Below are 24132 nucleotides of genomic sequence, written 5' to 3'. Positions count from 1 at the left end.
GCCCTGGCTCCAGTGAGTGGCTGGCCACCTCCTCCACGCACGTCCCCAGAGGTGAGATCAGGCAGGGAAGCTGCCTACCTGGGTTTTAATTTTCTCTTCCATTTTTAAGAAAAGAGCAAATCAAGAATGTTTCAAGGAATTCCAGTGGGTGAATGATAAAGCAGGAAACTTTTTGTCTGAAGAGAGAGAGCATTCTGTGTTCAGATGGTTTGGGGAAACCATGGTGTAAATAAAGGCGAGTGGACATCGTGCCGCAGGGGCATGCAGGGTTTCTGATACGCACGAGCTGTCTGTCCGAGAGGCAGGTATGGTGGCAGCGGCTGCCAGGTTCACGTGTCACAGGACCCTTGTTTGGGGAGCGTTTCTTAGGATTACGTGTTCTGCAGACTGTTCCTTGGAAGTGTTTTAAGGATAAAGATGTAGGAGTGTCTTCCCTCTGCCTCGGCGTGGCAGCTCCCAGGCGAGTGTGTAGGACTGGGGACGACCGGAAGGGAAGCACGCTGTCACCGTCCACCTTACTTGTCTTAAGCTTCAGGAGGCTGAGGCCGGCCTGTCTGATCTGCTGTCCCGTCCGCACCACGTCCCGCGGGGCCTGACGCGTGCTTGGCCCCGTGCGTGTCGAGTGAGGGGCTGAGGGGACCGTGGCTGCGGCCGCACACGCAGAGCCTGGGGACCAGGCGAGCTGGGGGAGCAGGAGAGCTTTCTGCAGCCTTTGGGAGACTTTGAGGTGAAGGGAAGGGCTGTTTGTACTCCTGGGGGCTCCAGAAGCCAAAACTGGGGTCCAGCTCAGCATGAAAGAGGCTTTTTGAGGAGCTGGCAGCAGCTGAACAAAGGACGGGCTGCGTCCTGCAGTGGGAACACGCGCCTGTTGCTGTAGAGGGGTTTCCGTCTCAGGCTTGGGCTGGCCCTTCTGGTTCCGGACGTAAGCGAGTCTGCAGTCGTGCTGAAACCACACGTGTTCTTCGTCTGTGACTTCTTAATCTGGGATTAAGCTCCTTCCAGGAGCTGCTGGTGCTGGACTCCGTGTTTGCTGACTGACTTCAAATATTTGAGGGTATTGGTAATGTTTATTATTTGCCCCAAGAAGCCCCAAATCTGTACTACTGGGTACAGTTTGGTTTTCTTTCAAAAATCCAACATACAGAACAATGAAAGGACAGAGCAGAGGCCTTGGGAGGGACGTGTGTCTCCGTGAGCATTTGTATGGTGACGGCCTTCTTGGCAGCGCCGCATCTCAGGTCGGGCTGCCCAGCGGTGCTCCCCGGGGAGGGGCGCCGCGCAGGCGCTCTGGCAGGAGGACGCTTCGCCCCGATCCTCGGGGAGGCTGGCGAGAGCAAGGAGGGGGGGCCGGGAAGGGAGGACGGGGTGCAGCTCCGCCTGATCCCGCCGGGGGGCTCTGAGCTGCCCTCTGCTTCTCTCTCTCACGCGGTCTGAAGGTCGAGAACTCTCTGCAGACTTGCGCCTGCTTCTCCTTGTTTCGGTGGTTTCCCTTCAAGGTCCCACCAACCCATCGTGTTCCTCAGGGTCTGCTGACTTAGTCCATTTAGTTCCACCAACTCTGAAGTGTTCCCTCCTCTGATGAATTAATCCCCATTTTGATAAACATTTCCCTTCTGGCCAAAGCGTTGTTTGTGTTTCTCTGTGTAACCCCTTTAGTCTGTGACCGCCTCCGAGGTAACATGCTGTCCCGCGTCCTCCTCCTTCCGGGAGCCCCCGCGGTGGGAGCCTCCCCACCCCCAGCCCTCCATGTCCGCTGTAACTCCCTGTGCCGACATGGGTAGAGCCCACTGAGCCACTTGTGTTGGGGGCCTGGGAGAGCTGACAGGACATAGACAGAAGTGACCTTGTGTCCTTGTGTGCGGGCTGACCAGTCCCCGGTCACGTGCCTTCGGGAGGGGAGGTTGTGTGACAGCGTATCCCCCAACTCTGCGATCTTCCCCCTCTTCTCAGAGGCCGCCTCCCCAGAGCCTTTCCCAGGCCTGGAGGACATGCCTTCCTCTGCCTGTGAGTGGCCTTCCCTGTTTGTAGGGCTCACTGAATGTTTGGCCAAGCCAAGTCCTTGCCCTTCCGCTCACTGGTACCATTCACAGCGACTTTTGAGCTCTTTGGGGATGAAGGTCTCACCCTAAACTTCTCAATAAATCCCATCTGGCTGCTTAGATAGAAGGCGCTCAGTAAATGTGGCACTTAATTCATGGGAGGATGCTCTACCGTAACATCTCCCAAAGGAGGGTCACCGTTACCGTACGGTGTTCACCTGTGGGGCCCATTTGATGTTCAACAGCATAATTACTTCTCCTTGCTGGAGCAGCGCATCATGGCCAGGCAAGTCTAAACAGGAGTCTTCTTTTGAAAAAGCGTGAAAACAAACCCTCTGCTGTTTGTGAAAGCTGTTTTCTAAGTCATAGTCTTGTCTGCAAACAGGTAGGCCTGGGAGCCCAAACAGGGTCCCTGTCAACCGGACGATTAAGAAATAGAGGAAGGAGTCAGTTTTCCAGTGGAGGGCCGTGGGCCAATGGAACCCGTGTATCCTGGGACCCCACTGAGTAAATGAAGATTGTAGGAGGAAGGGGGTGTTCTCGGAGCTGCGTCTTTCTAGCCCCTGTAGCCTCTGGGCCCTGGTCAGGTAAATGAAGATGGAAACCATGCAGCTGGCAGCCTCTGCGCTGCTTTTATTGCCAGGTGACACCTCATACCCCAGGAATGGCGCGACGCCCTGGACAAGCCAGAAAGCTAAACTCCGACAGAAGCTCTATAAGTTCCCAAATCACACAAATTCCCATTTCATCAGTGTACTCCCCGTCAGCACTGCTCACGTCCGCAGGAGCAGGGGGACGGGGTGGGGAGGGGAGTGGGGAGAAACACCGGCAGCAGGTGTGGGCCGCCTCCCCTGCCTGTCCTGAGTGGTTCTTTAACATGGCAAATAAGCCACATCCGCACTCCTTGGGGCCCCACGTTGTCTCCCAAATCCTTAATTCTAGGTGGGAGAGACCAGTGGTTCCCCAGGTGTGTTCCCCAGACCAGCAGTGTCACCTGGGAAGTCTGCTGGGGACGTGCGTGCTCAGCCCCCGCCCGAGCTCCTGAACTAGGTCCCAGCAGCTGGGCTTTACCTGTCCCCAGTGATGCCGTCGCCTGCCGCCGTTTGAGGCCCCCTGGGACACACGCTCCACAGCACTTTCCTCCTTCAGCTGTGTGTGGGGAGCTCTGCGTGTCCTGGTTAGCCGGGCTCCCCTCAATGAGCTGAGACTCAGAAGACAGCGGATGCTATTGTGCAGATGGGGGGCCGTGCACATCTCTGCCTTGGGGACCTGCTGGCAGAGGAGGAGGAGGAGTGCACGGTGTGGTTCCCTGGCAGAGACCCCGGCAGGGCTTCAGGCTCCAGTCCAGGCTCTGCTGCTCCGGCTGTGTGACCTGGGGCACATCCCTTACCCTCTTTGAATCCCAGTGTCTTCTCTTGTAAAGTGACAATCTCTAATGCTCACCTACTGGAGACGGCGGAGGGCTAAATCAAATGAGTAAAGCCTTGAGACCCTTGCCCAGAAAAGACGAAGCTGCTGATGGTTGAGTTCCTATTATCCATCTATGCTGACTGTCAGCTCCCCTCCCTAACGTCAGTCCACCTCTGCCGCTCTCTCTTCCTCCATGGCAGCACGTCAGAACAGGGCACATCCCCATCCTTTCTGCTCCCGGCAGGGATGCAATCCGATTTAGGGGACAGACACTCTGTTTAAACAAATGGGCAGCTGTTTTCCCACTGAGGAACCTGAAGGCTGGCAGAGCCAACGTGGCGCCCTGGCACAACCCACTTTGTGAGGAGTGTCCGCTGGTTCCCGCCATGGTCTCTGCTCCAGCCTCACTCGCGTCTCTGTAACCTTGTGATTGTGCAAACCCAATGCTTCCGTGAGTGGGCTTTTCCACTATTAATAGATTTTACTCTCTGTGTGTACACAAGGCAGATAACTAGATAGACAGGTAGGTAGACGGATAACTAGGTAGGTAACACAAGAACAAAATAACCCATCACTGTACCACCCGCATCCTTTTGACGAGCCGGGGATGATCAGCAATGAGCATGAGCTTCTGTGTTTTGGCCCCACCGGGAAGAGGACCTTCCCAGCGCATGGGGTCAGGCCAGTTGCCTCCCCAAACGTGCTTGGCCGGGTTTGGCCCAGATGTGCATCCCTCTCTAGGGGCCAAGAGCTCGCTGTGGGGAAGTGCCGAGCCAGGCCCTGGGGTGCAGAGTGTGCGACGCGGCCCCTGCAGCCATGAGCTTTGCCCCTTAACTGTGAAGGTGGGAAGTTCATAGCTAAGTGCGTAGAGTGTAGGATTGCCTTTGTGCTCAGGTCCATAAAAGGGGTGTAGGGGCGCTGTGAGAGTGGGTGTGGGGAGACTGGCCTGGAGGTTCTGGGGGTCCCTGGAGGCCAGGAAGAGATGTTTGAGCTGATTTCTAAAGGATGGATAGGAATCAGCCAGTTATGGGTTGGGAGAAGGCATCTGGGGGAGAGGACTGTGGAAGTCCCCAGCACGCAGGACTGTGAAGCGTCCTAAGAACCGGAAGACGGCTGACTTGGCACTTGTCCCACTTGAGGCCGCCCAGAAGTGGAGCGTCTTCCAGTCACTGGGGAAACCGGCTGTGTGCCTCCTGTAGGGGTGGGGTGTTGTCTCCGTGGGAGAGCTGGCAAGGCCAGGCCCTGGCTGGCTGCGGTCTGTGGTAGGGGGCAGGGAGACCCTGAGGCCGGGGTGTCAGCCAGTGCGATCCGGGGTTTAGAATTTATCTAGGTTAAAGTGGAGGCAAAGGCACAGCGCCCGAGGACCAGCCGGGCCTCTCCGGGCTTCCTCCCCTTTCCTGAGCCAGACTCTGGCACACCCATCAGCCTGTGGGTCCCAGCAGCCTTGCAGGAAGTCCCCCTCTCCCTTACGACTCCAGGAGCCAGAGGGATTCCAGTGTCGGCAGCCCAGAACCCTGTCCATCCCAGAGGACTGTGGGGAGGGGAGGGCTGGGCCAGCACCGAGGGAGACAGTGCTGGAGAGGTAAGTACGGCCGCCTTCCCACCACCCGGGGATTGCGGTCCCTAGAGGATTATACATCCAGAGGCATCGGGCAGGCTTTGAATGCCATTGAAAAGTCCCCTTACTTCCTGGGGGAGAAAGGGTTTGAAAGAAAGGACCAGAAGGAAGATTCTATTTTCTATTTCTTTTGAACATCTGGAACTCTGAAGAGTGTTAATTTTTAAGCTGCCACTCGGAATGATGAAAGAAACTGGTTATCCATTTAGAGGATGATTATCAAGTTGCAGCCTGCATGAAGTCAATTTTTAGAGCTCGTTCCTGACCCCCCGAAATGCAGAATTTATAATGACAGTTTGGGTAATGCTTCGAGTTCAGTGGTGTAGCAATAAAGAAATCTAAGTGCAAAGTGTTTCTCCGTCCCGACTAAGTCCTTCTCTCAGCAAAATTTCACTTCAAGTGTCTTTTCATAATAAAATAATTCTGCATTCCAGCTGAGATCTCCACGCACTCCCTCACTAGTCATGTGGCAAGAGCCTGTTTTTTCGCTGCTGGGCAGGGTTTGCTAATGGGCACTTTATTGCTAAGTGTGTTGTCCCTTTGGGAAAAAAATAATTTTATCCCAGCTCATGTCTTGCCTCCAAGCCTACTGATCAGTGGTGTTATTATGCTTACAAGAGTCATCTGTAAGCTTTTCAAGTGATCTGCCAATGTCTTTTTTTTTTTTTTTTTCAGGTAAAAGAGAAAAAAGCTAAAAGCAAAAAGTTGTATTTTAGGGGAGGGGGTATGGGAAGCATCATTGCAACCAAATCGATGTTTATCCTACAAGCGCAATATATCATGAAATACCCTGCTTGCTACTTTTTTTTTTCACGTCTTCCAAAAGCAAGCCACAATTAAATAAGAAAGTGGAATCCGAGAGAAACTTAAGTACCCATGATGCTCCTTGTTAGCTGTCTGATAGAGGAAAAATGGCTGGAAAATTCAGAGCCTTTATTTTCTCATCTGTGAAAAGGGAGCAGTGATGAACTTAGTCCCTAAGATGCTCGTGAAAGTTAAAGGACATGAGAAAGGACAAGAAGCACAGAGCGCCATTCTGAATATGTGAGAAACACCCATCTTCACGGGTCTCCGCTCTTGCTGTTTGTCCATCAATGCAATTCTGCAGCTGCCTCGATATTCTGTGGGTCGTTGATGTTTGAGGCTGTCCCGTCTCACCTTTACTGTTGATCACAAGCCAGTGGGAAGCAGGGATAGTGTCTGCATCTTCCTCTTTTTCTCAAAACCTTGCAGAATCTGTTGAAAAACAAACAGGTAAAATTTACGTGGTACATGCTCAGAACGAACACGCATACTTTAAGGCACCTCTGCTGGTGATCCCCATGAGAGGGGTGTGTGTGTGTGTGTGTGTGTGTGTGTGTGTGTGTGTGCCAGGGATGTGTTCCATGAACATTTTTGTAGGTGAATAAGCTGGTACCCAGGAGGCTGAACGGCCTGCACGGAGATGCCTCTTGAACCCAGGTCCTCCGCCTGTCATCTTCCATGCCGCTCTCTGAGTCTCTCATGCTGTGAGAAGTTAATCCAGTTTTAGGACATAGCCTGGGATGTGGGACAGTCTGGAAATTGGTGGTTAGAATGTTCTTGAAGCTCCGTCCCGGGAAGTCCCAAAGCCGTGGGTGTGACCATCAGACAGGTCTGACCACAGAGCATGTTCAGGCTCAGCCAGTGTGGGCTGCTGGGGCCACTTCTCCTGCTCCCAAAAAGGGAGCTTGAACCTTCTTGGCAGTGGCGGAGGACAGAGAGGATAAACAGGCATGAACTGCTCTGATTGTTGCAGGCAACCCGTGTCATCTCCCAAAAGCTGCACAAGGGTGTCCTGCCTACAGGAGAGGTGGTGTGGGTCTCCTGGCTCGACTCGTTTATGTTGGCTGTCACCAGGCGGAAGGGGAATCTGGGAGAAAACATTATCTTTTCACCAGTAGAACATAATATACTAGTAGCTTTTTCTTTTACAAAATCTTTTACTCAATACTTTTTTTAAATTAAAGCACAGTCAGTTTACAAAGTTGTGTCAACTTCTGGCGTACAGCGTGGTGCTTCAGTTTTACACACACGCATATTCCTTCTCGTGGTCTTTTCCACTGTGGGGTGTTACAAGGTGCTGAATGTCGTTCCCTGTGCAGTAGGACCCTGTTGTTTGTCTATTTTATATATAGTAGTTTGTATCTGCAAATCTCAGCCTCCCAATTTATTCCTCTCCCACCCTCTCCCCTCGGTAACCAAAAGTTTGTTTTCTATGTCTGTAAGTCTGTTTCTGTTTTATAAATAAGTTCATTTGTGTCATTTTTTTAGATTCCACATATAAGTGATATCATATGGTATTTTTCTTTCTCTTTCTGATTTACTTCATTTAGTATGATAATGTTCAGGTCCATCCATGTTGGTACCTATGGCATTATTTTATTCTTTTTATGACTGAGTAGTATTCCATTGTGTGTGTGTGTATGTGTGTGTGTGTACCACCACTTTTTTTTTAATTGAGTCATAGTCAGAAGCCACCACCACTTCTTTATCCATTATCTGTTGATGGATAGTCAATACTTTTTTGATGTTTTTCATTCTTAAGAGATTTGCAACTCAGGTAGAGTCAAATTTGCTCCCGACCAGAGTTTCCAATTATCTTGCAAATCACTCTTATGCGCTACAGTTTGGAGGAGTTTCCAGGAGCAAGTGTGGATGGTTCAAACTCATTCCGAATCAGTTGATTATGAGGTTGGAGTAGGGGGCTCACCTTTCCACATGGAAAGCCTAGAAGTCTCTTTACTACTTCTGACACGGTCCTTCTGATCTTCTAAATCTGTGATTCTCAACTGGGGGTGATTCTTCCTCTTCTATTAGGGAACATTTGACAACACCTCAAGACATTTTTGGCTGTCACGACTAAGACCAAACATCTTACAGTGAGTGCACAGGACAGCCCACAGCAAAGAATTACCTGGCCCCAAATGTCAACATTTCAAAGGTGGAAAAATCCCACTTTAATTTTAAAAACAGAAAGTCGAACATCAGACATAGAGCAATACATCAAAAAAAAAAAAAACAACCCGTCAGTTTTACCGTGCAAGTTAAATATGCAAACTAAAGCACTATCACAGCAACCTCTAGATTTAATTAGCAATTTAAGAGAAGAAAAGTCAGGGGCAGTGGGACATGTTATGTGGCACCATGAGGACTCAGTCTGTGAAACGTATCTAGGACACATGACAGGACATTGTCAGAAAGTAAAACACTTCAGTTACCTATCCATTCATTGCAATGTGTGGACCTGAATTGTAAAAAATAAAATAGGATATATACGATGACTGGGAAATGAACACCAGTGGTGTGATTTGTGGTGTTAGGAAATTACTATTTTTTAGTGCAAGACAGTACTGTGGTCAGACATGAAGACGCTTAGAGGAACATTTTGACGTATCTGTAGACACAACGAGGTTTGAGTTCTCTTTCAAAATGACTTGAGGGAGAAGCGCTTGTGCGTCTGGATGAGAGGAGTTGGCGAGAGCCAGTGCTTGTTGATTTCTGTCCATAGATGCACGAGGCTCATCTTCCTTTTCTTTCTACTCCCATCTACATCTGGAATTTTCCATACCACAATGTTTTTAAAGACACACAGTGCCCCAAACCATAGAGTTCCGCCTGCCAAATGCTCCCAGCTCAAGTCACAGGGTCTCATGCTGCAGGCACTTTGCGCACATCCCCTTCAGCATCCCATGAGACGGGTGACGGCTTCCCGCGGGCTTGCACCAGGGGGCCCAAACTCAGAGTTTAAGTGGTTGCCTGTGGACCTGAGTGTGTTAGTGGTGGAGCAGGGATTCCGGCTCAGGCCCTTCTAATCCCCAGCTGTGGGGTTTTCTGCTGCATCACACGGGTGTCCACCTCCCTGTGGAAGGCAGGTGTTCCGTGTCGGGGAGGGAGTGGGCAGGCACTGCACGGGCACCTGCTAATCAGCTCTCTCCCAAGTCTGCACGTGAGCGCTCCTTGTCAGCAGGGGTTTGGAAGGCTGCGCCTCCAAAGATCCACAGCATAAGGCCCGGTTCCCACCCTGGGAGCTGTAAATGAATCCCAGATTAGACATGTAAACATTTTCCCCGTGGGGAAGGGCTGTTTTTAGCTGATTATAAATGGGAAAGGCTGGCAGCTGTTAATATTGATGGTTATTCCTTGAAAAATGACTTCAAGGTACGACTGATCAATTGTCTCTTAGAATGAGGAATGGAACAGGCTCGTCTCCGGGAGTCTCAGTGTGTATTTATAAACCTGTTCCCTGCAGAACAGGCAGGAAAAATGAGCCAGGCCTTTGGCATGATGATGACTTGTTCAGTGTAAATAAAGGAATTACTAGAATCTACATTGGATTTCATATTTGCCAAATTCATTTTTTTCTTAAAAAAAAAAATTCCTCGGGCTGCTGTTTTGTGTTTCGTTACATTTGATGTTCTGACCAGTAAACTGAAGAGTGCTTCTTGGCACCGGGTTGAAAGTTAACGAGAGCTGGGACTGTTTTTTCTCATGTGGCAAATAAGTAGCTTTGCACTTGGCTGGAAACGTCTGGATGGTTTAGGCGCTGGCTGGTAACAGTGTTTGTGTGGCGGGTGGCAATGAGCTATTTCCCTGTGAGAGGTGTGTGGGGACCCTGGCTGGGGACTGGGGTCTAGAGGTACTGTGAGCAGACTGCAGGGCGACCTCTTAGAGTTCGTGGCCCTGTAATCCCCTCTCCTTGAGTGTGGACGCGATTGGTGGCTTATTTTTACCCAATTGAATGTGGCAAAGGGGGTGGAATGCCATGCCTGTGACTGCTTTACAAAAGATGCTAACGTCGATCTTACTAAAGGAGACCCCATCCCATGCTGACTTCGTTAAAGCAAGTGACGGAGCTGGGGAACTCGGTCCTCAGGGTGGTCAGACTGTCAGCAAGAAGCTCGAGACCTCGGTCTGACAGCTGTGAGGGCCTGAATTCTGCCACCAGCCATGCCCCCCAGTTTAACTACAATCAGTGCTTTTGGAGACTTCCGATTGGCCCTTTGTCACAATAAGCAGCGCAGTGAGGATTTCCACCTTCCCGTGTCCTCTGTCTAAGCCCCCAGTGCTCTCCTGGCTCGCAGGCCCAGGCAGCCCATCTTGGCTGTCAGTGCCTTTTCCAGATGACTGACTGCCGGCTCAGCCCTGAATCGGTTGCGTCCATCATGAACTGCGGAGGGTGAACAGCAGAAGAGTTGTGAGGTCCCTCAGAGGATCTGTTACCAGCTCCAACTCTTCCTCTCTTTCGATTCTATAGCCCACGTATATTTTTTAAAGAAGAAAAAAAATCAACATTATTTCCCCAATGTGGTATGGAGAGCCCCGGAACGGAATCAAAGCATCATGACCAGGGAGGGGTCCTGCCTCCACGCCAGCTCAGAGCTTGTGAAGAAGCAGCTGTGGGACTGTCATGGCTCCTTCCAGCGAAGCACAGAGCACGGCCCTCTAGGTCCCAGAGAGTGTCGCTTAACTCAGAGGTGAAAAGGCTGTTCCCCAAAAGTTGCAAGTGGATTGGATGCACTCTGTGTTCATCCACACGGTGTGTGCAGGTGATCTGAGAGGGGTGGGACGCTCCTCGTGGTGGCTGTCCTTACCTACAGGGGCTTGGGCGTGAGGACCCTGCCAGGTGGCGGGCATCCTCTCCCGTCTGGTTCTGTTCACACCTCTCTGTCATTCATTCATTCATTCATTCATTTGGGAAACATGTTGAGCACCAGCTGCATGCGGTGTCTGATTTCAGCGCTGAGGATGAAGCAGTGAGCAGACCATTTCCTGTCTCCACTGGGCTCGCCTTCTGCTGGTGGGGGAGCCAGCTGCCTGCTCCAGGACGCCAGGGCTTCCATCTTGCAAGTCCACCTCGTTTGTTTTAATATTCTCACTTGATGTCTCTACCACACTTAACCCGTTGGCCGTTCCTCCTTTTCTGAACACTGGTCTCTTTTGGAATAGGGAGAATGGGATGCTGAGAAATGCCTGGAGAGGCAGACAGAATCCAGACCATGTGGAAATTCATTGGCTGTGATGGAGATGTTTTTTAAACAGCAGTGGAAATAAAAGTCAGGAGCATGTTATAGTCTAGTTTTTGCTTTTTCTTTAAAGACACTCTGAGTTCAATGTGGGAGAGGAGAAAGGAGGGTCTCCCGCACGTCAGCTGGCATTCAAGGCAGGGCAGAGACTGTAGCAGCGGGCCTGTTGTGGGGGGGGCTGAAAGAAACTATGGAGCATGGGCTTGTTGGGGTGCTGCCGGCCAGTTCTCCAAGGGAGGAGACAGCGGGGTGTGGCGTCTGCTAATTTCAAGCTGTCAGGTGGACCTCACGGGATGCAGATGTGGGACGAGGTGTGCTCTGCCCGCTCTGTGAGCCAGGCCGTATCAGGAGGGACGTGGACTACCCCTGGGGTGGGTGATGGGTGGGTGGAGCACGGAGAGTGAGGTGCCAAGAAGGGTCACTGGTTTCCGATTTTCTGAACAGGATGGACAATGGGACCATTCACAGGGAGACACAATAGAAGAGGAGCAGGTGTGGGGAAGGGCTGGTGAGGCCGGCAGTGATGGGGGATTCAGAGAAAGTCATAGGGGCAGCAGTCTGAAAGGGGCTCAGGGCCTGAGTGGAGGTCCATTACCCCATGTGGTGTGTTAGTGGTATCTGGAGGTCCCCACTGACCACAGACTCCTGGGCTTGCTTTTTACTGAGGCTTGAATCCTGTCCACTGAACTTGCAGTGCTGTGTGGTGTCCAGGGGCCGGGCCGGAGGGCACTGGGAGAGGCCAGTTGGAAATCAGAGAGGAGGGGCTGGGCTGAAGACGTACACCTGAGAATCCTTTGTACCTGTGCACTCAGGGCCAGGGGCTGGTGAAACTGCCCAGTGTGGAGTGAGGACCTCACCTGTGGAGCGAGGTCTGTGATCTCTCTCTTCCCCCGACACACACTCCTCCTCCCACCCTCCCTCCCTCCTTCCCTCTCTCTCTCCCCCTGCTCTCAACCCCCTCACCTCTCTGTCTCTCTGTCTCTGATGATTGAACACTTCCTGGCTGAGTAGAAGTTGTGCCTTAAAGGAAACTGAGAGTGAAAATTTGGAGAATGTCAATGATTATCACCAGGAGAAGACTTTGCGGAAGGAAGTTGGCACTAAGAGGCCACGTAAGGGTCTGGAGGACGGTCGTGGGGTTTGGGCAGGTGGAGGCCTCTGGAAACCTTGGGGGACAGGTTATGGGCAGATAAAGGGCCCGGGAGCAGATTGGAGTTGGAGGAGGGGTCAGTGGGAGATGAGAAAATGGATCTGGGTAGAGATGGATCCATTTCAAGAGAGGAAGCTGGATTGCTCACTCGAGAATTTGTGAGGAAGTTTTAAAATGGGAAATACTTAAGCTACTTAACCGATAAGGAGAGTGAGCCAGTTAAGAGCGGAAGTTTAAACAGGTAATAAGGAAGAAGGGAAATGAAATGACAGGGAGGGACCTCTGAAATTCGCTCTTCCATTTAAAAAATAAAGTCTGGCAAAAGTGGTCAGAGTAATTTTTTTCAGAACTCTAGAAATTAACCAAAGACTTTAGTAGTGCTAAGAGGGTATTTTGTTTGGTGTTTTGCGTTTTGGTTTTGTTTTGCCTTTTTTTTTTTTTTTTAAAGAGAAATGGCTGAAAATGGTGAGAACAATGAGCTTTGTGGCATTTAACTCTCCCTGGTCCCACCCCCAACCTCGAAGTCTAGTGGCCTTGAAAAAGAGCAGTGCCCATCCCCCATGTGGCCTGAGAGCCACCAGAGGGAGGACAGCAGAGCTGAAGCCCATCAAAGACTCTTTTTCAAAGAATTGTCATCTTTTAATATGTCCAAGTGCCTGGAAGACCCCAGTTATAAGGCTGTCCTTAACTGACCCGACGTAGGGCTCACCTGGTGTGAAATAAAGTGGGCTGAGGTGATGGAGAATGACTAGTCATACAGGGATAAAGAGAACGAGCACTTCAGGGGGAGGCACTCACAGCCAGTGCAGAGGCCCTGAGGTCGGAGTGAACTTGGATCAGAAGGGGGGGGGAGGGGAGAGTGTGGGGAAGACAGTGGACAAGTGAACTTAGAGAGGACGGTTGGGAGACTGTGGGTTTTATTCAAAGTGCACTGTGGAGCTTCTGGGGGGTTTTAAGCTGGGGATGGAGTGGAGTTTTCAAAACCTTACTGTGAGGAAGTGTGTTACTTTGGTTTTGACCTGTGACTCCCATGGGACTGTGAGTGACAGGAGAACGGGGCTGCATCTGATCCCTGAGGACAGAATCCTGCAGTCAGCTGCAGGCCCGGGCGGTGGGAGCATCTTGGGAAAGGAAGGAAGCCGGCAGCTGGCAGGAACTCAGGCTGTTGCGGCCCTGCCTTTAGCACGTGGGCGGCTGTGCTTTGCTTGGCGATTTGGGGCCTTTCCTGGCTGTTTAGTTTAGTTTTTGCATCTGCCGCGTTTGACACGTCTCTAAATTCGATACTCTTTTCCCCTCATATTTTATGCCAAATTTCCTTACCTTGGGATTTCTCAATCTTTCCATCTGAGCAAAATATGACATGTTTCTGATGCTCTAAAATAAAATTTATGAAGAAGAGGTCTTATTTTGTTCATTATTTATTTGTTCAGTTTTGCATTTCTTTTATTGATTTCACACTGGAATCTTTCAGCATTTTAAATTAGAATCAGTTTGCATTCCAGGCATTTGTGGAGTCAGAATGCAGTCCTAAGTTGCAGAATAAGCAGCGCTTGCCAGGCTATAGCGGCCGCAGTGTTTACTCATGCACACAAATTCTCAAAACAGCCCGATTTCTGGCCACATCTGGGCACAGCAGCCTTCCGTGGCAGTGTCAGTTCTTGGCCGCAGAGTTACTGCGTTCACCTTGCAGTGATTTAGTTACTTCATCTGTTCAATAATGCAGTCATTTTTTATTAATTCTCAATCCATCTACGTAGGGGAAAATATCATCTGAACAGCCATATGGTTGACTTTTTAATGAATAAAAAATGCCTGGACATCACGTGAAGGATTCTGGATGGGCACACAAATTAGGCATCGTGATTTTCAGTTAAACACCAAACCCAGATAAAGCCCTCTCCTAGGAGACCATTACTATGTGGTCGTATGTTTAAAAAAGGGAATGGTTCGCGGAGAAGGCACAAAGCAGCAATGCATACTTAATAGCTTGTTCCGAGGAGTAAATTAAGTCTGGAAGTGTCGAGGTATTAAAGTTAGCAGAGCGGGTCCTGAGTATTAAAAGAGAGAAATCTCTGCGAGAGAGAGAGAGTTCTTTCTTTTACATTGACTCAATAGTAAAATAAAGTGAACTCTGACAGTATGATTTAGCAAAGACTCTGAAACATAACATGTTGGAATGGCTGTGTATCAGAAGTTATTTTTCTGTTCTGTTACCTTTAATGAATAGCTTAGATCACTGAATATATTCACTGAGCTATGGCTCAGTGCATTTTTGATAAGGAGACAAAAAGCGCTACAGGTTTTGGTGTAATTTTAGTTGCGACGGTGTTTTGCGCTCAGTGTCTTGCACGTGCAGAGATACCTGGACCTGCACGCAGCACGTGCGTGTTTGTCTCCACACGTGCTCTGGGGAGCATTTCACCTGTCGGACATCTGTTGAATTAGAATAGGTTTGATAATGAAGAGTTCTTTTGTATTTTTTTCATCTTAAATAAGTAGAAGTGCACAACACCCTTTATTGGAAATTCACTGAAGGGAGACGTGTGATCAGATTAGTACCCAAAGGCCAGCTGGTGATGTGTGGTGATGAATCTACCTCAGATTACTCACCGCTCTGTGAAAAGGTGCAAATTATTTGGCCCCATGGCCCTGAAAGAACTAAATGGCCCCCGTCCCACAGTTTCAAGCAGAGTTCAAACCAGCCCATCCCTTATTTTCAGAATTAAAATGGAAAGTTTCGGCCTGCTTTCTCTGCTGAGAGTCCCCTCTCCTGCGGGGGTGCCTCCTCCCCAGGCGGGGTCAGCCTGCGACCCCGCTGGTGCCACTGCAGCTCCTCAGCCCGTGCCTCGTGAGTCCCTCCATGGGGTTGTGTTGCAGCCTTCTGCCTGGACGTGGGTTAATGCCCCTCAGTTAGAACCACGGCTTTGCTGGTGCCACTGTCCCCCTGCAGCAAGGTGCTCTTATGTCCCCTCCCACCCGGGTCTGTGGCCTTTTCTCAAATGATCGCAATTCAGATTCTTTGACACTTGCTGTGTCTTCCAGCTAGAACACCCAAACCGACGTGAAAAAAATCCAAACCTGGTCCACTTGTCCACATCCCTCTAAGACTCTTCTGTCTTCAGAGTCTGCGCACGTCCATTCGGTCAGCTTGGTTTTCCTGACATCCTCTAGCTTGGAGGCACTGTCCCAGTGCCAGGGATGGGGCGGCCATGAATGAGACCCACAAGGTCGTGGCACTAAGGGAGCTTCCTCGTCAGCAGCTCACTGATGGAGGGGGTGACACCAAGGGGGGGGGTCTGCCCTGGGGCTGTGGCGAGCCAGGTGTCACCCCCTGCGCAGGAGCCTTCATCCAGGCCCCCACGTGCTCCTGCCACAGCCTGTCCCACGCTAGGTGAAAACAGACCTTTCTGCCGCAGTGTTAGCTCAAGGACAGAGCCCTCTGTTGCCCTGGTCTCTGCCGCACGGCTCCTCCGGGGCGGCTTCTGGGAAATAAACCCAGTAACCCACCCCACAGACACATACTCCGTGCTTGTTCCGTGGCTTGCCCTGTTCTAGGTGCCAGAGCTGAAGGCAGATGAGGCCCCCACCCTCCTGGAGTTACCTGGGGGCGTCTGGGTGGGAGGGGAGGCCAGAGAAACAGGCCGCAGGGCCAAGAGGCGGGCACCTGGGGCCAGGCTGCGAGGGGAGTGAACAGCGTAGCGCCTCTCCAACCTGTGTGCACTTCCCGATCGCCTGGGGCCCCACCCTCAGAGTTTAGGATCCAGAAGGGCTGCCGGGGGCTTGGGAATGTGCGTTTGCACCATCTCCCAGTGCTGCTGCTGCACAGAACACTCTGTGGTGATAGAACTGAGGCCTAGAGGAGGGGGAGGGGGAGGAGGCGGGGGGGAGGAGTGGGGAGGAGGGAAGGGGAGAGGGAGAGGCAGGGGCCCCGGTCCCGGGACGCAAGGGGCCCGAGCCTGGGGTCCGAGGGGCAGGGAGGAAGGACCTGATGCACAGGGAGGTTTGGCGTCAAGTGGGCCCCCTCCCACGGGGACACTGACCACCCGGAGGGGCTGAGCTTTTCCTGAAAGCAGTGGAAAGGAGGTAGCGTTCTGAGCAGGTGGTGACATCACTGGGCATATTGGTTTCTCATTTTGCTGTTCCAAATAATTACCATAAATGTCGGGGCTTAAAACAACACAACTCAGTGTCTTATGTTCAGACCTGCAGCACGGCCTCACTGTGCTAACATGAGTGTCAGCGGGTCTGTGTCCTTCTGGAGGCTCCGGGGGAAAACATGTTCCCCCACCTTTTGCAGCTCCTAGAGACCGCCTTATTCTGTGGCTCGCGGCCCTCTCCGTCATTTTCAAGCCAGTGACGGTGCACGGACTCCTTGCCCCGCCGTCTCTCTGGCTCTCTCCCCGGATTCCGGGGATGCCCGTGGTCACAGCGGCCCACCTGGGGCATCCAGGCTGCTCGCCCTTAGTCAGCTTCTAACCTAACAGGCTCCCAGGCTGTAGGGAGTAGGACTCGGGTCTTCATGGGGGACATTGCGCTGCCTGCCACATCCTGTATGCGTTTAAAACAAACACAGTGGGTACTGCTCAGAGCATGGCAGGGAGCACAATGGAATGAAGAGGCCCCCGTGGGGCTGCCACGTTGGTCCAGGTGGGAAGTGGCCTGACCTGAGCTAGCGTAGGGGCTGCAGGGAGGTGGAGATGAGGCTGTCTTGGGGATATCCTCAGGGTTGGGGGCCACGGGGTGGGTGTGGGATGAGACAAAGAAAGATATGACAGAATGGCTGGTGATGTCCTTGACTGAGGGGAGTGGGAGGACGAGGGTCAGCGAGTCCGGAGTGAGGTCAGTCCTGTTCGGCCTGACTCACGCACCAGTTGTACACTGGGCTTTGGAAGAACATTAATACTTTTTGACCAAGAGGATGGAGCTCGGGCTGTAAGTGTCTTAAGGAATCTGTCACTCTGTGGGTCTCAACAAGGTCTGCTTACTGACCTTACGGGGCAAAAGGAATCGGCATCAGTTCTGGAATGTTCCATAAAGAAAAACAAGGTGTTTGGAGACCTAATGTAAAAGGCAGAGTGGGTTTCTGGGATGGGCACAGGCTGACCTGAACTTGAATCCCAGCTGGGTGCAGACGAGTTGAGACGTCCCCAGAACCCAGCTCACCTCCCCGAGTCTCCTTCATCTGTAATGGCCCTGAGCGCCCTCCTCTGCGGGGTGTCGTGAAGACTGGATGCACTGTCTGTCCATGCCTAGCCCTGCCCCGGGGAGCTCACCCCTGCGTTCCCGTGGTCTCTGTTGAATTAGAATGGTTTGGAAAGCATTTGTTCTTCCATGAGTACTTTGAGGCAACGACTTTTTCAAGCTGCTATTGAATTAGTGACCCAATTAATATGGCCCATATAAAGGCTCCTCAGAGCAGCCAAGAATTGTGCAAATAAGTTTTTTTTTTTAATTTCAGCATCCTTAAAAAATATTCTTATTATTCACCCTTCTGGTTGGGCCAGCGGGCATTTAGATAAGTTGTTCTAATTATGTATCAGAGGACCTCTGTAGACATTAAGCAACTCCCTGAGAGGTAGAAATCGTTCAATACTAAAACAGAAACATTATCTGTTGTTTTCCAAACTGATTGACTCCCCTTCCCCAGTAACATTCTGTGTACTTTCCCATCTGGGTACACAAACAAAAACCTTGTAAAAAGTTAAAGCCACATTAATATGTTTGCTTTTTTCAAACAGTTGGCAATGAGTGAGCAATTAGCAGGTCTGATTTTGGTTTTAAATTCAGCCCTACATTCTGGTCGGCCAAGCATGACAGACTTCCCAACCTGCAGACACTGGGAATTTATTTCTCCATTGGTATACATGACACTCGTGGTCGGAAATGGCCATTCTCATGTCCTCCCACCCCTCTTTGGAACAAATTAGTGGAGTCACTTGCTTCTGGCTGGAGGTCTCATCTCTTGTGCCAAATGGGACCTGGACGCCAAGCTCCATTCCAGCATCCATCCTTATAGCCTGCTGGACATAAAGAGGCCCTGACAGGCCTACTCTTCAGCCTGGGAAGGGCCAGCAGGGCAGAGTCACTGAGCAGCTGTCCCAGCTCCATGCCCTGAACTACTGAGTCCGGGGGAGGAGGCATTTCTTGTGTTCTGCAGGAGAGGTCACCAAATTTCAAACTCCTTTATTTCATGGTGATTATGCAGAATCAAAGATTGCTGTGTATGGCTTTTGTTTTTTAACACCATTTAAATAATATTATAAAAACAATACACACAATATATGGTTTTTATAAAGTCGAATATAGAATCCAGAGGTTTATTACACTCATACGTGGTTTCACCAAGAGCTGTAGAGACTACAGAGACCGCACGAGTAAGTCACAGCTCCTCTTTCCTTTCACTTTATTCTCATTTAGAAGGAGTATTTTTAGCTTTTAGCTATTTTACTTCGTCTGCATCTTTGTAGAAATATGTATGTATTTCCCACAATCTCATCTGTGTAATGCTTCTGTGTGGTACTTACAAACCATCTCCAACCTGCTAACACTTGTTAAGGAACAGTGATTGTGCCTGTGTTCGTGAGGGACACTGGTTTATAATTTTTTATAGTACCTGTGTCAGGTTTTGGCACAGTAGCACGCTGTCTCCATACAATGATTTGGAGATTATCTCTCTATTTTCTAAAAATATTATGTACACATTGTGCTATCTCTTCCTTAAATACTTAATAGAATTCACCGGTGAAACCGTCCGGTGCTAAAATTTTCTTTGCAGAAATGAGTGTGTTAACAAATTCAGTTCCTTTCACAGATAGAAGTCTACTCAGACTTTGCGTTCTGTCTTGTCTAGGTTTTGGTAAATTGTATTTTTCAAGGAATTTGTCCATTTTATCTAAGTTTTCAAATTCTGTTCATATACAGTTTACTTCCAGTGTTTCTTTATTTTCCACTTAAACTGTGTAGAATGTAGGTCAGGACAATATTCCCTTCCTTCCTGGTGTTGGGACTGTGTCCCTGTCGTTTGTCCCCTTGTAAGTTAGACAGGGCTGCGCCAATTCTGTTCCTCTTTTCGGAGCCAGCTTTCGGCTTTGTTAAATTTCTCTCTTGCTTGTCTGTTTTCTATTTCATTGATTGTTATTCTCATCCTTATTATTTTAATTCTTTTACTTAGCTTTTAATTTTCTAGCTTCTACAGGGTAGACACTAGACGATTGATTGCAGACCCTTCTTCTTTTCTGATATAAACATTTTAAGTGTACTTTTCCCTCAAGTACCACCGTGGCTGATAGATCATATTTTTGTTCCTATTTAGTTTGAAATGTTTTCTAATTTCTTCCTTGAACCATGGATTAGCAGTATATATTAGAGGCATGTTGTTGAATTTCCAAATAACGTTTTTTCCTAGACATCTTCTTGTTATTTAATTTTTATTTAGTTACACTGTAATGAGCGAATGTATTCTATATGGTCTCTGTACTTCTGAGTTAGCTGATAATTTATGGCCTGGCATGAGGTCTGTGTTGTTGAACTCACCTGTGCACTTGAAAAGAACATGCATTCTGCAGTTGTTAGGTTAGCGTTCTGTAACATCAGTTAAGTCAGAGTGGTTGATAATGCTCTCATAACTTCTATGCATGGGTTTGTTTATTTATTTTTGTATTTATTTAGGCAGCTCTGTAATTCCCAAACATGCACTGAAGCCCTCTGGGATGCTGCAGTGAATTCACAGGGGTGTCCTGGAATATTTAAACACAGCGACATCTGTCGGACACTGTGTGAGCTTCTACTGAGTCTTGGGCAGGTCTTCCAAATGTAGGCATACTCCACTGTCCAATATCAAAAATGGACATTTATTTATATCACTGCTGATCTCATCAGAAAAATCATTAAGTACTGGGAAGCATAAAACTCAAGGTGGAAAACACAAGCTTTCCAAATTCTAATTCAAATTCTAATACCAATTCCAAATACCTAAGTGTGAAAAACAATAATGTGTCTGCCAGTCTGTTTTTTTCTTTCAGGGAAGAATAGTGTTCCAGGAAAAAGTGCTAGTTGAATTAGCTTTTGTTTTTTTTTTTTTTTTTTTTTTTGAGACAGCCACCGTTGTTTACTGGGTAGCAAAGTGTTTTTGAGTACTTCATCTCACAGAATATCAAAATGATATGTAATTGAGTGTGAGATACCATAAAACTTATATGCTCAATAATGAACAATTTTTACTGCTTTTTCAAGAACATCTTCAGCTGAGATAGGCTTGTGCGTTGCTGCTGTTGAGCTGGGAGTGTGTGGCCGTGAGGGATGCTGTGACCGCTAGCACGTTAGTGGCCGGTGCCTCGGTCCAGGCCAGAGGCCCAGCAGCTTTGCCCCACTGTCTTTGTTTTTTCCCATCTGGTGCAAATGTCAACACAGAGCAAAAGGCGATGACAATAGCTTTACCTTTTTAGATCCCCTTGTGGACTCCACTAGGGGAGAAGTCTGTGGGCTATCATTTGAGAATGGTTGAATTAAGGGATTATTTCAACAATCCACTCTCTAGAAATCCAACATTTCTATCATCTTGAACCCTGACTCTGCCCCAGTTTACTGTCAGATGGTCCTTAATTAGAGTTTCACAGAAATCTTTGCGTAGCACAATTAAACAAGCGAGAGGGAATTAAACTGGTTAGGAAGACCAAACTGTTTCAACACAGGAAGAATCCAAGCGTTCTGTGTTTAGGTATGCAAATGTTTGCTAAGTACTAGCCAGTTGGCAGCAAGTGTGGTCCCCATTTGCAGCGGGCTGGAGATGAGGGGGTGAGCTTACAGATAGCCTGGGATGGTGGCTCCTTGTGCCACCACGGGGCTTAGTGATTGGGAGTGAGTGGTAGAAGGGATCTTTAGTTGTCTGAGTCTGTTAGGGTTAAATTACCCCAATTTGCCTCCTTGACACTGGCTCCCCACAAGTGGAAAAATTCCCAGTGGCAAGAGCGTTGCTCTGGAGAGCTACAGCAAGGTAGAGCGGGGAGGTGGGAAGAGCCCTGGAGTCGAGGAGGTGTGGACCCTAATCTTGGACTCATTGACCACGGGCAAGGACGTGCCCTTGGCGGGACACTCCTCCCCTCAAAGCCTCGGCCTCCTCCTTCGCAGTACAGGGACGTAAACCCTTGCACAGCACTGGTGGAGGCTAAACATGCGTAGGTGTATCAGACCAGGCCAGCACACGCCCTACACGCACCCTGACCCACTGTGACACAGTCTCCATTCTTGCCTTGGCAATTTCCGAGAAACTTGTCATTCCAGGCAACTAAAGAAAAACATTTCTTCATAATGGAAACATTTTAGCATGAAAAACGCTCGGAGTCCCAGTTTCCGCTCTGCTCTGGAAGCACCCTCGTTTGGAGGGGGCCAAACAGCTGTGAGTTTCACTCTTGCAAACCAATCATTTCTAAATAGAGCGATACCACAATCTTAATTTTCCACTCAATGGTGAAAGCAGTCACATTATTCAAAATTATTCATCAGCACTTAGTAATTCACATTCTAGAGCAATCTCAGAGTGCTTTAATGTATATATTACAGGCGAGATTTATAGTGGGAATTACAGTATAGCAAATCATTCTTTTAAATGATGCTTAAATCACACAAATTTAAAATACTAATTATGTAAAATATATTCTGAATTTTTAATTTCTACCTTTGTTTAACAATACTCTCATGACCAGCTTCAAAAAATGGGATAGCTCTATCTTCAGAAATAATCTGAATCCGTCCATAATGGAAACAACCCATATTTTTACCACATTGCTTTCGCCCCAATACCCCCATTAAAAAAAAAAAAAGTGAGTAATGATCATCTAAAAGTCACAATCATTGCAAGATAATGAAGCATGGAATTCCGTTCTGAGACAAAATTCATCTCTAAGAAGAGCTTGAGAAGCCTTTGATGGCCATGAAATAACGATTTAAGTTAAAAGATAAAATTTAAGAACCATTTCTGCGAACAACGTAGCTCTGAAAGAAACATTATCATCATTTGGTTTCTCATGTGTACCCACCAGTGGAAAACCTTCGGGAGAATTTACAGCCCCTTCAGTTTCTTGAGCCACTTAGGGAGGGCTGAGCCGACTACCAGAACCCAGGAGGACACTCATTGTTTGCTTGCTGGAGTCTGGCCGGAGGCCGCGGAGCAGGGGAAGACGCCTCATGTACATACCCTCTGTGCCTGAGAACCACCCTCAGGATACATTCAAGAGAGGCTTTATTTTAAGGTGCCCCAAAACAGCCACCCGCCGCAGCTCCACACGGGCCCTGCTCTCCTGTCCCTTGGAAAAGGGGGGCTTGCACTTCGCTGGGCAGAGCATCTCAAAATCGTGTTTATCCAGGCGTCAGTGCCCCGAACTGCAGCTGTGCCAGGGAGGGGTGGGTAGTAGGAGTATCTAGACCCCCGCTCCCATTACTCTTCAGCAGCCAGCTAGTTAGCGGGAAAAGTGGACGCTTCTCGAAGGGCTAGTCCAGGAGCACAGCCAGCGGGTGGGGATGGGGCCCACAGCCAAACAGCAGAGCCTCTGCCACAGTACAGAGTGGTGTCGTGCAAGGAACTCACCCAGCCCCTGGGAACTTCTCTGCTGAGTTAGACTGGAAACGTCTTGAGACTGGACACCGGTTCTTACTCAGTTTGCGTGCCCCCTTGCACAGAGCCAGGAACTTACCACGTGGGGCGTTTCCGGTGAATACTTGCTGGTTGGATGTGTGCATTAACTTGTACCTAAACTACCCAGAAACAGCCCCTTACCCCATGGTTTCTCCTTGGTAACAGCTCTCCTCGGTGCACGGCCTTCCCTGCTCTAGAATGTTCTGCTGCTCTAGAACTCTCAAGACGGGGTTGTTCTTGACTAGCATTTTGGACTCTCTGATGTCATGAGCTTAAAAATGAGTCATAGCCCCGAATGTGCCCAGATTCTTGTTTCCTTTCAGCCCCGTGGCCCCGTTTCTGCCAGGGGAAGATGCGTGGAGACCGGCGCTCTGGGGGCCGGCCGGGCACGTTAAGTGTCTGATTCGGTCCTGACATTTCTCCTCTTGGGGTGCAGTCTCCCTCCCATCCTGCCCCGGCCTAGGCCTCACAGCTTCCTTTTTCCTGTTCACAGTCTGTCTTCTCCCAGATCACCTTCCCTTTGGATCCTGATCACACGGAGCCTTTGGAGAGAGACATTCGGGTGGACAGCCACGCAGAGCCGCTGTCCCCGGCCCCGTGCGAGGGAATGCTGACCTGATTTCTCTTTTCTTTTTTCTCTTCAGGAGCAGCTGATTGAGATTAATCAGTCAGCAGCTGGCACTTTATGCTGACTCTGGGGAGAGTCTCGCAGATTCAGGTTTAAGCTGGAGAAGAGGAAGGAAGAGAAGAGACTAGTGGCAGGAAGAGGTAAGAGGAGAAAACTGCTTTTTTTCTTTTTAAGTTACCGCTGTTTCTCCGGGGAGGGGTTGGTCGTGTCTTAACTCTGCGCCCGTGCTCAGCTCTGGCCGTGGGAGCTGGCCCTGCGACATGTCTACGGCAGAACCTGATGTCCTCCCTAGTGCAGGGGGTGCGGCGGCTTCTGAGATGGTCCCTGAAGGTCCGCCCTCCTGGTGTTCGCGCCGTATGTCACCACCAACCCCAGGCTGCGGAAAATTCTCCCTGACAAGGGGGTGGAAATCTGAGTTCCAGTGTGGGGACGGACGTCACGTTACACCTTTTGTTCAAGCTGGTATGTGAGTCAAACACAGGCCGCCTCTCTAGTGTGGCCAGATGCTGTCACGGTGGCCAGTCTGCTGGTCACGGCCAACTTCTGATCATGGCACCCAGGGTTGGTGTGGATGGGCTGCTTTGGCCGAATGCTGTTCCTGCAGCCTTCATTT

The 24132-nt window shown here is 49.7% G+C and overlaps 1 long non-coding RNA gene across 1 annotated transcript in view; it reads left to right on the top strand.

Moving 5' to 3' along the window:
* Positions 1-4942: 4942 nt before the first annotated feature.
* Positions 4943-24132, top strand: part of LOC135323383 (uncharacterized) — a 156941-nt gene continuing 137751 nt past the window's right edge. The window contains exons 1-2 of the long non-coding RNA XR_010384974.1: positions 4943-5031; positions 23536-23659. This is a non-coding gene — a long non-coding RNA (uncharacterized LOC135323383). The remainder of the gene's footprint in view (positions 5032-23535; positions 23660-24132) is intronic.

The sequence above is a fragment of the Camelus dromedarius genome, chromosome 18 (genome assembly GCF_036321535.1).
Source record: "Camelus dromedarius isolate mCamDro1 chromosome 18, mCamDro1.pat, whole genome shotgun sequence".
NCBI classification, from domain to species: domain Eukaryota; kingdom Metazoa; phylum Chordata; class Mammalia; order Artiodactyla; family Camelidae; genus Camelus; species Camelus dromedarius.
The sequence above is the reverse complement of the archived record's forward strand: the minus strand, read 5'-3'. Positions and strand labels throughout refer to the sequence as shown.